General features: G+C 38.1%; 1 long non-coding RNA gene across 3 annotated transcripts in view; it reads left to right on the top strand.

Moving 5' to 3' along the window:
* The window catches only part of LOC149918459 (uncharacterized), a 32,518-nt gene extending 20,394 nt beyond the window's left edge, over positions 1 to 12,124 (top strand). Inside the window, exons 1-5 of one of the 3 annotated variants that reach the window (XR_016465477.1) lie at positions 3,771 to 3,918; positions 5,923 to 5,975; positions 8,887 to 9,052; positions 10,076 to 10,240; positions 11,239 to 12,124. This is a non-coding gene — a long non-coding RNA (uncharacterized LOC149918459). Of the gene's footprint in view, positions 1 to 3,770; positions 3,919 to 5,922; positions 5,976 to 8,886; positions 9,053 to 10,075; positions 10,241 to 11,238 lie in introns of those variants that run through there. The other 2 variants (XR_016465478.1, XR_016465476.1) reach the window with 2 other exon arrangements.
* Positions 12,125 to 12,475: the final 351 nt, after the last annotated feature.

Below are 12,475 nucleotides of genomic sequence, written 5' to 3'. Positions count from 1 at the left end.
AAAGGGTTGTGGTAAATGAAGTTACATCAGACAGGTGTCCAGTCATTAATGGAGTTCTACAGCGCTCCATTTTAGGGACAGTTCTCTGTGATGTTCAAAATATTTAATGTTTGATGACTTGAATGAAGGACTCAAATCCATACTAAGTAAGTCGGAAGTGGTCATGGTGCTATGGCTTTCTGGACTTCAGGAAGCATTTGGACAATGCTTTATGAAATATGGTTTGATTTTTGAGTGGTCTCATGTGTAGCCAGGAGTTAGATTCAAAGACACTTGAGTCCCTTCCAACTGGGGATATTCTGTGATTCTATGCCTGATTAGCTACCTGCATAGACTTTAAACCTGTGGTCATCAACTCAATGCATCTGGGATTTTAAGCAGACCTTGCTATCAACCCCAGCTCTCGCAGCTCACGTGCTGAAGGATTGTGCCCTAACAGACAGACAGACCAAAGCACCCTCCTGTCTCTGCTGTGGTCACACTCTGCTTGTCCTGCCTCATGGAGTAGCCCCAGTCTTACTGTTTTCTGATCACTTTCTTGTCTTCTTTTATATCACTGTTATTGTAAGTTACCCAACTAGAAGAGCTTATTTTCATGGAGATGTAACAAATAATGGTGTCTCTGAAGTTTTGTACAAGGAGAAGGGGAGCAAATATTCTGTGTTTATGCTGTCTTGCTAATGAGAACAGTGTCTTGTTTTGGTCTTTAGGTTAGGGTTATGTCTTTGTTTTGTTCTGTTTTTCTTAGCAATCACAGAAGAAAAAAAAAAAAAGATGCTTGATGTCCTATAGTGTGGAGTTTCTCAACTGGCAAATAGAAATGAAATAATAGTTTCCCACTGTGAATCCATCTTACCTGAATGTTTGCAAAATTAAGTTTTAATAAGAGAGGACACTTCTTAGGCCTGGCAGTACTGTATGATTCATAAAAGCTTCTTCCACAGAGGTGTGTGAATGTATGTCCATATGTCCATATGTCCACCTCATTGGAACAGCTTACATTTCTGACATCCTTTGTTAGGTCTAAAGCATGCTATTGTCATGATGCAAGTATCTAAGTTGCTTTGTTACCTTTCTAGTATTTTAGATGATGAAGAAATGAGTAATCAGCATCACATCAGGGCAATGACATGGCATAATCTGTAGAGAACATGTTGGATACTGTCAAATGCATGGCTTTTCTTTGTTTTACTTTGCTTTTGGCAATGAAAAGAAATCCTTATGTGCTCCTTCCCTTAGTGGTCATACTGAAAATAAGCAGCTCGGAGTGACTTTAGGGTAGCTCTGTCTCGTATCTTAATGTGCTGCCTGTTTGACCCATTCCCATGTACCACTTTCAGCCACCAGACCAGAAGAGAAGGCATGAGCTTAAATGAAGGCCAAGCATGATCATAGACCTTGCACCTTCCCAGACTATTCAACAGTGTATCTTGTTACAAGGAACAAGATTTTTATTTATTATTATTACTTTTATTATTTCCAGTATTGGATGAGTATTCCTCATCCAAGCTTGCTATTTAGTGTACTCTACCTTTCACAAGAGTAGTTTTCTCAGTATACTCACTCCTAGATGTTGTGTCTATGTTGTGTGTAGAACTAAATGTGTCGATCTTTCTGTCAAGGAGAGTGTTACTATTGAAACTTGGGATGAAAGTATGCTTGCTCCATCTTCCTTTCAGTACTTCCTGTTTCTCCTTGAAACAAGAGGAAAGATACTACGACAATATCATGGTTATTGGTATTCCACATCATAACATCATGTAGAGCACTAGGAGTTAAAGAGTTAATGCTCCAGTTCTGTGTATTGGCCAAATACATGTTTCCAGGTACCTGGTTCTCAGAAGGGAAGAACTACATATCCCAGAAGACTGTTTCCATTTTCTGTTCAGGAGAGATAAAAATTGTTGCAAGTCACGAGATGATGTCCCTTTTTTCTTCTTTTTCTGCTTGTCTCTGCAGTTGAGTGTGCCATAGCCATCTTGCCTTCGGCATTAGAGTAAGGCCTTCAGTTTTTGGTCACTCTCTCATTTTGTTTGATTTATTAGCCTCAATTCCAATTATATAGTATTACAGTGTGTTATCTTGCATTCCAATATCATATTTAGTAAATTAACTTTCCTCCTCAGATTGTTGCCACTATTTTGCTTTTAGGCCCATCTCCCTACCCTTTCCCCTTTTCCTGGGGCATGGATCTTGGGTCCTCCTGCCCCATTAGTCATGGAACTGGGCTGAAACGGCCCATAAATAGTAGGCAGACAACAGCAGTAAAAGTCGTGTTTGCAGCTAGATTTGAGTGATGCCACTTACAAAGCCTGCTGTTCCATTGCTTTTCAGCTATGTTTTCTCCAGTGCAGTGTGGGAATAACTTTATAGAAATGGGAGGAAGGCAATAATGGGCACTATGCTGAGATTCTTAACAAGTATCTGAACAAAGAATTTTTCTTGTCTCCAAATTAAGGTCCATATGTTGTAGTAAAGGGAATCTCGTTTCTCCCAAGACAGGAACTGTAGAAAAGCTGAGGAAAGCAAGCATAGAAGTGCAGTTATTGACTCCATTGCAAAAGCAATATTCTGGCTGGTCTAAATTGAAGAAACCACCAGTGGTAAAAGCAGTAGGACAGCCAACACAGCAGAACCAGCAGGAACACTCAAGTGTGACTTTAGACTTTGTATTTGGGAAGAGGACAGAGGGATATTTCATGCTAATGGGAAAGTTTCTCCTTTTCTCTTGAAACTGAAAATGTAGCACACTTACTTGGCTGGTGCAGACAGCTTACTGGTGCAAGCTGGTCACTGAGTATTTTCCCCTGGTGTCTTTTTTGGTGTTGTTTTAAAAACTGCTTTAGGATGATGAGATAATGCTGTCAGCATAACTCCCCTCTTACATATTTTTTTGTTGCTTTGGGACTGAAGTGATGTGGTTTTCTGAGCTACATCAAGCTTCATGTAATCCTCTCCAGGTCCATGGAAGTCTCTTAAAGGTGGTTTGTCTATGAATTCCCACCTTCTCCTTCCTTTCTCCTTGTTACCTCATTTTGTAGCAGTCTGGAAACTTTCCTCATGCAAGCTCGCACAGTTGCATCATACAAATTTTCATTTGAAGCTCCTGGATTTAGAAAATAGCCTTTCCACCTTTTGAATCTTCCTGAGCAGAACATCACAGGTAATTACGAGCCTACAGTCAGCTGTGTTCAGAGCAGTGGAGTGACTGACAGTGAACTTTAACAGGAGCTTACTAGAACAGCAGTATTTAATGAGAGTTAAAAATATCAATGGAATGGAAACTGGCAGGAATATGAAGGTAAATCCTGGTAAGTTGATAAAATGTATTCATTTTAAAGTAGTGCATTTTTCACATTTCTTGGTTTGATGTAGTATTTTGTTTCCTAAAGGAATCAAATGACAGAAAATCAATTGCATTCAAATCCACTCAGAGGTTTATTTCTGACTTGTCTTGGTGTAAATGCAGCTTAAGGACTGTTTTCTGACCTGTGGCAGCATTGAGGCTACAGAATTTCTATAACAGTTCTAATAATCATACACCTCTTAGTGCAGAATGTCTGCAGTCACTGCCAGCCCTTTCTGGAGAGATAGGCAATCATCACTTCCCATGGTTAGTAGATTGGTTTGTGTTATAAGGGGGAAAGGAGAGAGGTTTGTGTTGTTTGTTTTTGATGGATTAGATCCTGATAATTATCAGCTGGTGAGTGCTGAGTATCTGACAAAAGCCCACAGAGAGCAGGAGGTTGCATGCTGTTCTGTCTGGCTTCTGCACAGTGACTGGTAGGATGCATTGACCTGCTGTGCTGAAAGCAAGCAAAACACACATCACAGTGCAGTGGAAGTCTTCAGTGTCACAGGCTCCTGAAAAGAGTTGAAGGTGACATACTAGCTAAGAAACAAATACATCATGGAAAGGTATTTGATTTTCATAATATGAAAAGATATGTAAGGATGCAGCAACTGAAAACAGAAGCCATGCTATTGCAGACCAAAAAGGTTTTATTTAGTAGTAGAAGAAATGAACTGTTGGAAGAGATTGTGAAAGGTTTGTAATGGCTTCTGTACTGACAGAACTGTCCATTCAAATGTGGATGCCTGTCTGAAAGACGGGTCTTTTCTGTTTTTCTAGAGCAAGCCTATGTCCCATGCTTTGTTTAATGGACCAGCCCTTTCTGGTTGTAATGTATGAATGTTAGTGCCTCAGGAAAAGTGTCTGCTCAGTACATCAGCTTCAGTTCTGCTTTTGATTCTGTTAATATTGCTTATGGCTCCTAAGCTCAGTGCTGATGGAGAAAGTTGGCCTGCTGCTTCCAAAATTTATAACGTTGGTTGAGTTTTGAAGTGATGTTTGACATTCCAAATGTAAAATTTGGAAAGGTGTATTTTTTTTTCTATAACAGATTCTATATTTGTTGGCTTCAAACATAACTGGAGGCAAATTATAGAAACCCGTGCTTCCTTGTCATGTTTTTGTTGAGGAAAAAGACCTCAGTCTTCAGGGTTGGGTCAGGATATCATCTTTTTTAAAAAGAATCTCTAGTAAGATTGCTGGTAAAAATGGCGTAAAAAGAAAAGAAACTTGAATGGTGAAAGAAATGTTCTAACAATGCCAGTGATTAAAAACAAGCTGTCTCTGGAAAAAATCTGTGAGGAGTTAACAGTGGGTTCTCGCAGCTGACAGGATGGTTTCTTTGTCTCCATTTGAGATCTCACCTTCTTTTCCATTTCCATCCCAGTCTTCCAACTCACACATGCCTCTTCTTAGTTTTACTGGCGTTTATCCAATAGCTAGTTTATACTGTACTGCACATAAGCATTTCTTGCAGAAGGTAACTGAAGGTAGGGGTAATGTCATGTGCATTACCAAAGATTGTATTTTCAGCCTTGCTCTATTCGAACAGGCATCTCTGTCATAATAACAAAGGATGGAATGATTGAGATGTTTAATTAAAGTAAAAGGAAAGAAGAAAGAAAAAAGGATGTTTATTATGTACAAATGACAATGGTTATCTTAAATACTCTCCACTATTTCTCAAAAAGTATGCAGTGGAAAAGTAGAAGCAGTCCTCTTGAAACCACTGGGTTTTGATACTTTTGGCTGAAAATCTATAAGTTGTTTAACACTGAAAAATATTAGAACTTGAAAGGAGAGGTGATGGAAACCAACACTAACCTTCCAGTTAGAATAGCTGAATTTGCAATACTAGTGAATTTTTTCAATGATCAGTCTCAAACAGAATGCAGTTCCTGCATTATCTGTGGATAAGTGCTTTTCTTTCTTCTGAAACAATTTTAGACTGGACAGAGTTGAAGTTGGCATCATTCCCTTTGCTCCCTGTGATATCAAAGTGCACCATATATTTTAACATTTTAGTATCTTCTGCCAATAAAAACAAAAGTTATAATTAATAGTCTCAGCAGTTTTGTTGCCAAGAGTTCCTGGCCACAATTCTTAGTTTGTTTTATTCTGTAGATGCATACCTCTGAACCTTGTTAACAATTTTTTTTTTCCTGCCAATTATTAAAGACTACTGGTGTCCAAGGATCTAGCCCTCCTTTAAAATAATAATAATATTTACTTGAGAAGATATTTTTTGAGACAAACTCCTTGAAGAAACTAAGATTCTTGTTAAGGTTAAAGAACCATCTCCTATATCATGCAATTAATTGTTCTAAAAAAATTTTGATCATAGAATTATTTTGCAGGAAGGGTGTGTCAGACTGCTCAGAAATGACTCTGCAGAGTAAGCATATAGGTTAGCAGATCAAGGTGCATCCTTTTGCTCTCAGGAGCACCATGTAATTAATTGCCCTAATAATTTCATCCCTTAAAGACTGTAAAAGGACTTCCTCAGCAACATGATTTTTAAAAATATTCAAATATATACTTCATTTCTCTATATATGATCTGATTTCTAGCAATGGAGACCGCTGAGGAAGAAGAGATCTAGCACAACATCTTTTGGGAAGAGGTAATTTTTCTTTTCTTGCAAAAAAAAATAGATCTAGTCCTCTAAAGGGATTTATTCATTCTGTATTTGTGGAGTTAGACCACATAGCATGTTGAGGTTTTTTTGTTGTTCCTTTTAAATATTATTAACAACTGAAACTGACTGATGAGCTTTCTTTTGCTCAATTTGATGATAGACAAGTGCTGTCCTACCATGTAAAAATGTAATTTTTTTCCCCCTGCTTTGCAGTAGTGGTAGTTCTGCTACAATAGCATAAACTATATATTGGTTTGTCAAGACTTTACTGTTGTGTTCAGCTCTTTGCTTTTCATCCATTTTGTTCTGCTTGTATCTTTTTTTTGTGCCTGTGTCTCCTGTGGAAAGCTCAGTGTAGGTGGTTCAAATCCTGTTATCTGATCAGATGCTGTTTACTTAGGGCATCTGATTAATGAGTACACCATAATAAGTGTCTTAGGTAGACATAAATCAATTCAGACTATTATCTTTGTCTGTTGTAAAGATTTGTGCTTAGTGACTGAGCTGAATGAAACTTAAAATAGAAACCTCAGACTTAAAAAGAAAAAAAAGAATGGTCTATAATTTGTTGTCTCCTCCAGTAGTCATTCCTCCACTTTTTAAAACTACAGTAATTTGAAGGGAACTAATTATATGCCTTATTAAAGCATTCTGTGAGTGTTTGAGAAGTCCCAAAAGGCACTGCCTACATTTCTCTTAAATGTGGCTTTCCTCTTTTTAAATAGAATTTTTTCTCTCTTGTGCTTCTTTGTTTACCTGGTAATAAGCTACTTTCATATTATTCAAATGTTCCTTGTATGCATTTTGTACTTACTATGCTCCTGTATAATATATCAGCATTTCAAATTCTCCTCTTGGGATGGCTGATGTGATTCAGAACTCAGTTTTCTTTGGTCTTTCAATGTATTCTACCATGCTTCCAGCTCTTAAGAGGGTGGCATTCTCCGCTTTTACAAACTTTGCTATATTTAGTCTTACAGCTGTCACCTTAAGCATCTCTGTAAATCTTATGTTTGAAGAGAGAAGATCTTCACAGAAACAAACTGCCTGCAGTAGAGTTTTAGATGCTCTGAACTGGACTTCTGCTGTCAGGACAAATGTTCACATCTTATTTGAATTTCAGAAGTGACTTTTTAGCACATTGAGTGCTTGGCAAGATAGCTTGAAGGTCAGTGGCTTGTTCTTTATGTCACTGACATAAAGTTGAATTTGGGAGAATGGAGAAAAGGTTGTTTCTTGTTCAGCACCCAAATGACGTGTGCATTAATAAAATAAAAAAAATTCCAGTTTGCTGATTTGCAATACCAAGTAGGCCACCCAACCTGCTGTAACAGTTCCAGCACCAAGTAATGACACCTGTTTTGAGCAAGTAAAAAATGATCTGTGGAACAGTTGGCCAGCCTTAAGGCTATAATATGGAAAAGATTACTAATCTGAGATATAATGATTTGTAAGGCTTGATGATATTGATTGCTTACAACTTTAGCTTTCTCCATGGTTGCTCACTCCACCCAGCTTCCAGCAGTAGCAATTTGAAGACAAGTGGGACTGACAGACTGAAGCTCTGTCTATGCTATGGTCAACATCATACCTTTGCACCTGAGCCCAGCATGACCATTTGTAACAATGAAATTGGCAGAGTGAGACAATCCAGACAGCTCCCAGTCAAACTTGTTTTTCTGTCTTCTCTGTAATCAGCCTTTGAGCTTTCTGGATGGAAAGCAAATCTTTGTAGGCTCCAGATTATTTCCAGGTATGGAAACTGGAGTGTTGAACAGAGCTTTGTGTAGATAAAATATTCTTGAAGATAGTAATAACAGAAATGTATTAAAATAGGAATTAGCCAACATTACTGTGAACAAAGTTCTTAGTCCTGCAACATAAATCTAAGTGGTGGGAGGACAGAAGGAAGTGGTAACCCACTTGTATTCACCAAAGATTAAGTTAGGCTTAAAAATGTAACCACAGAAAAAATTTACCCAGGATAATGAGGTGCATTCCTACTTTTAATTTCTTTTAATGGAGCGTATTTCTAGAGGTCTTGAACTGCTCCAGGAGGAGCTTCTGTTGATATCTGGGAGGATGTCTTCCTGGACAAGGCTTTCGTTTCCTATTTTTCTGAGAAGCAGCTTCAATTTAGAAAGATGTGTTACAGCCGAAACTCCCCAATGGTTATTTTGCTCAAGAAACTTTTACCATACACAAGAACAAACAAACAAAACCCAAACAAACAAAAACTGCAAGCAAGATATACACATCCTAGGACTATTTAGCAATTGTTTATCAGCTACTATAACTAGAACTTAGAATTCACATGTTAAGCTTTAACACCCTGACACCCATGATAACAGATGAGTCAGGTAAGGAAGTTATTGGTCTTCAGTGTTCTTTGGAACAGGATGATTCTTAGTGGTTTTGTGTGGTTGTTTCAACTCTTAACTTTGTTGAATTAGGTGGTTCCTTTGTGTCCCACTCCTGAACTAGTCTAGTTCTTTGGAGTTCTGGGGGAGGTTCCTGAAGATTTTCCTTGATTGCCATTCTTAGAATTAAATTAACAAGTATGTCCTTGCAACAAGAGAAAAGAATTGTGTTCTAAGGGATTTTTATTCTGACTCATGGTAGCGGTTCAGAATACTCACTTGACTGCTCAAATTCAAATTTGGAAAGATGGAGGCCAGGTTTTCTGTGATTTTTGTATTTTTTCAAAAGAACTTCAATTTGCTAATTTTCAGGGCATATAACAAATTCTGTTGCTAGCTTCAGGTTTTATTTAATGTCAACTTTTTCTATAGGTAAAGAAGATAGAATAAGAATTCCCTCTGCTCAGCCGCTGCTAGTGCATTCTGACAAATACAGATGTACTAGTAGAAATACTCACTAATAACTCTATCTACAGTCTATCCAACAGGAATCACACCGACCCTCCCTTTGTGCCAGCTCCTTTTGTTATGCCAGTACAAGGTGATTCTGTGTTCCACTTTGGAGTGTCCAATTATTTTCTTACGTCTACTTCATTGGCTTGCTACAGAGCAGGGGGCTTTAACATCAGCATCTCCAAAGTGGTGAGTATAATTTGCCTGTAATAGAATGTCATGGTTTTATGTTTTTTGGTTTTCAGTATTCCGCATCAAAACGTCATGTAGTGTACTGGAATTAAAGTGTTAATGCTCCAATTCTACGTACCTATCCCTATCCATTACGGAAGTCATGGGATCTGACCCTTCCGGGTGGGGCAGTCTCTTACTGCCTGGCAGTGGGTGCTGGAGGGTGCCTTCCTAGCTGTTCCAGGCTTTTCAGGTTTGACTCGGCCTCAGGAACACTCTCTCCCATCTTATTTGATTTATTAGTCTCAATTTCAATTAGATTGTATTACATTATCTTGCATTCCGATATCATAGTTCGTAAAATAAGTTTTCCTCCATAGATTATTTCCGCTGTTTTTTTCCTCCCTTCTTTCCTTCCCATTTTGTGGGGCCAGGGGAGTGGGGGGGGCAAGGGCCAACTGGCCCTGTCATGGGCATAGATTGATCTAGTTAACTCCGTGACATAGAATTACAACTATCAGTAGCATGGATGGACAAAAAAGGAGATCAATACATTACAGGCTGACCAGAGAAGTGGTGGAGTCATCATGCTTGGAGGTGTTCAAGGAACACGTAGGTGTGGCACCTATTGACATGGTTTAGTGGGCATGGTGGTGATGGGTTGATGGTGAGTCTAGGTGGTCTTAGAGGTCTTTTCCAACCTTAATAATTCTATGATTCTTAGTCCTGAGGTGGCTATGGAAGGTTCTTCATGGGTGCTGATTAGCAGAACTGAGCTTTCTGTAGCCTGTGGCAGCAACCAATGAACAGGAAACTACATGTTTTTCCATGTATTTTTTTAAATAAAAATGTAAGCTTTTGACTTCTTGACAGCTTTTTATTACTATAACTTTATTTTGATCATATTACCACTAAGAAAAATCTTACTTCTTTGCCTTCCCTTCTTTGAAAAAAGAAAAAGTAGTGAAAAAGCCAATATATTAATTTATATCATAAAACACTGAAACCACTTGGAACTATAAGCTTTCTCTGTTCTCACAGCTTTTTGCTATAATACTTTCCCACTTGTGTGGTTTACCTACAAACATGCATCCAGCAGGACTGTGCATGTGTAAAGAGGAGAGCTGGCAACCAGAATATTCTGTGTAGAGAAATACCTCTCTCTGTTTGTATGAAGAACTGATGGGACATGCAATGCTGTGAAAGGTAAAACTGGGAAATTACACTATCTTTAAACAGAAATATAATCTACTTGCTGAGGTGTGACAGCATTTGGGTACAGGTAGCAATGTAAAAGTGGCAGTATCACCTAGCTACCGGATCTTGTGCCTCGGCCTTCTTGGATCAAAAATATGCCCCTACTGAGTCCGCTGAACTATTTGCAAGCTGTTTTCTGAAGTCAACATATGGAAAAAATTTCAAGTCTTATGTTGAAAAACCTTTTTTCTTTCTTGGGTATGAGATCTTGTGAGTTCTGGAAGGCATGCATCTGCAATCTATTCTGATGGGCTGAAGGAGGAGACCCTGCCAGTCTACATAAAACTGACTTTCACAACAGTCAAATAGCTGGCAGGGTGTGGTAACTACTAATAAAAGTAAAGAAGGAAAGACTTTAATTAAAGTAAGAGTTCTACTAATTGTGTTTGAGACTACACAGAGGGAACCCAGCACTGGATATATTTTTTCAAACTGTTGGAAGAAAAAAAAATTAATTACAGTCCCAGTCACAAGTTGAGGTCATTTATTTAAAGGGAAACAGTGCTATGGTGCTTCATAATTTATATGACTGGGTATGCTTTACATAGCTGGACTTGTAATGTGATATTTACTTTTATGCTAAACATTATTTTATTCTTAAAAGAAAACCATACTCCAGAGGTAAAATTAAAGTTCTGTTATGGGAGCTGGTGGCACCACTCTCCAAAAGCAAGCATGCTGATTACTTTTGCTGCTGTGCATCTTGGTGGCATATTGGAAATCTTTCAGCTCAGTTATATGGGTGTTGGATATTAGCTCCTTTCCCATTACTGCACAAAACAGAAAAGCAAAATGTCATTTGCTGGAGTGATATAACTTGTAGACTACTTTGAGATGCTTTTGTATTGTGCAGTGCTAGCAAATTCCTCCTCTAACAATGACAGCAAGTAGTGATTGAATCTGACCTTGTCTGTAGGCTAATAATCTTTGCCTCTCTTTTCTTCTAGGTCCCCTTCCTTGGGAGTTGAATTGCAATGTAAATGGAAGGAGCCAGCTACTGTCTTATTGGCCTTTGATAAAGGAAACAGCTTGTTCAAGTCCAACCATTTTGTTTGTTTGCATGTTCTGCAACTGCACAGCTTGGACAATATCACCAGTTTAAGTAAGTCAGCACTGTATTTTTGCAGTAAGGCTCAAAGCTGAGATGTTCTTGACGATCTTTGAAGAACAATCATTGGAGAAATCATTCACTGGCCTATCATCTGGAATAAGAATATGTAGGGAGAATTTCAACTGGTCCCAAAGATTCACTGACTTGACATGATTTGGTTTAGAAGGGTTACTGATGCAGCTTAATATTCTGTAAGATTTCAATAGCATATACTAGTTGTATGTATCTCTTCCTGTGGATCCAGAAAAGGTACAAAAAGATAGGCTCTGTAGTTGTTATAATGTCAATGTATAAAGCTGTTATTTTGGAAATGATTCTTGAAGCATGCTAGAGAGAGATCACAGTCATCTATGAATTGTTTTAGTTGATGGCTAATTGTACGTTATTCTAATTGACTTTTTTGGAGGCAGTATATATTGTCTATTCATTAGTACTTGAGAAATGGAAAGGCTTCCAAATGGATTTGCTTTTCAGAAGTTTCAGAAAAATGCAGGGAATTCAACGCTTCAAGAAGAACACCTACATCTTGTTACTGTTGGCTGTCATTACAGTTTACTGAAGTTCTTCCTTAGAAATGAAGTGGCTAAACAACACTAGCTGATCATTCTGTTGGTATATGTCAGGCTTATGACTGTGTTATGAAGATGCACTGATTTAGGAAAAATGGCAAGCTTATAGGTACTTTGCTGATAAGTGTAAAAGGTTTTTGTTTTTTTTTAATTAAAAACACACTAAATAAACTATTTTGTGAGCGTGGGGTATATTTCTGCCCTGATCTGCACCAAGTGATCCAGTCCATCTCTTCAGTCTGTGAATAAGGTGTGTGCCATGGAGCAGACTGAATCAATATATCATGACATTATAATGAATTGAAAATGTGAGGTCATTCTGCTTGAAAACTCAAACCAGCAGGAGCTGTGTGTGGTTCATTGACAAACAATTATGTAACTTAGCCAAGGTACTTATGAGATTGCAGCATGGCATATAGGGGTCCTGCACTGGAAGTAACATTTATAAAGAAGCAAAGCTTTGAGCAAGCAAAACTGCTACCAGTGTACATGCTGGGAAAGTTC

This window comes from Phasianus colchicus, chromosome 3, assembly GCF_987193195.1.
Source record: "Phasianus colchicus chromosome 3, bPhaCol1.hap1.1, whole genome shotgun sequence".
Classification (NCBI taxonomy): domain Eukaryota; kingdom Metazoa; phylum Chordata; class Aves; order Galliformes; family Phasianidae; genus Phasianus; species Phasianus colchicus.
The sequence above is the reverse complement of the archived record's forward strand: the minus strand, read 5'-3'. Positions and strand labels throughout refer to the sequence as shown.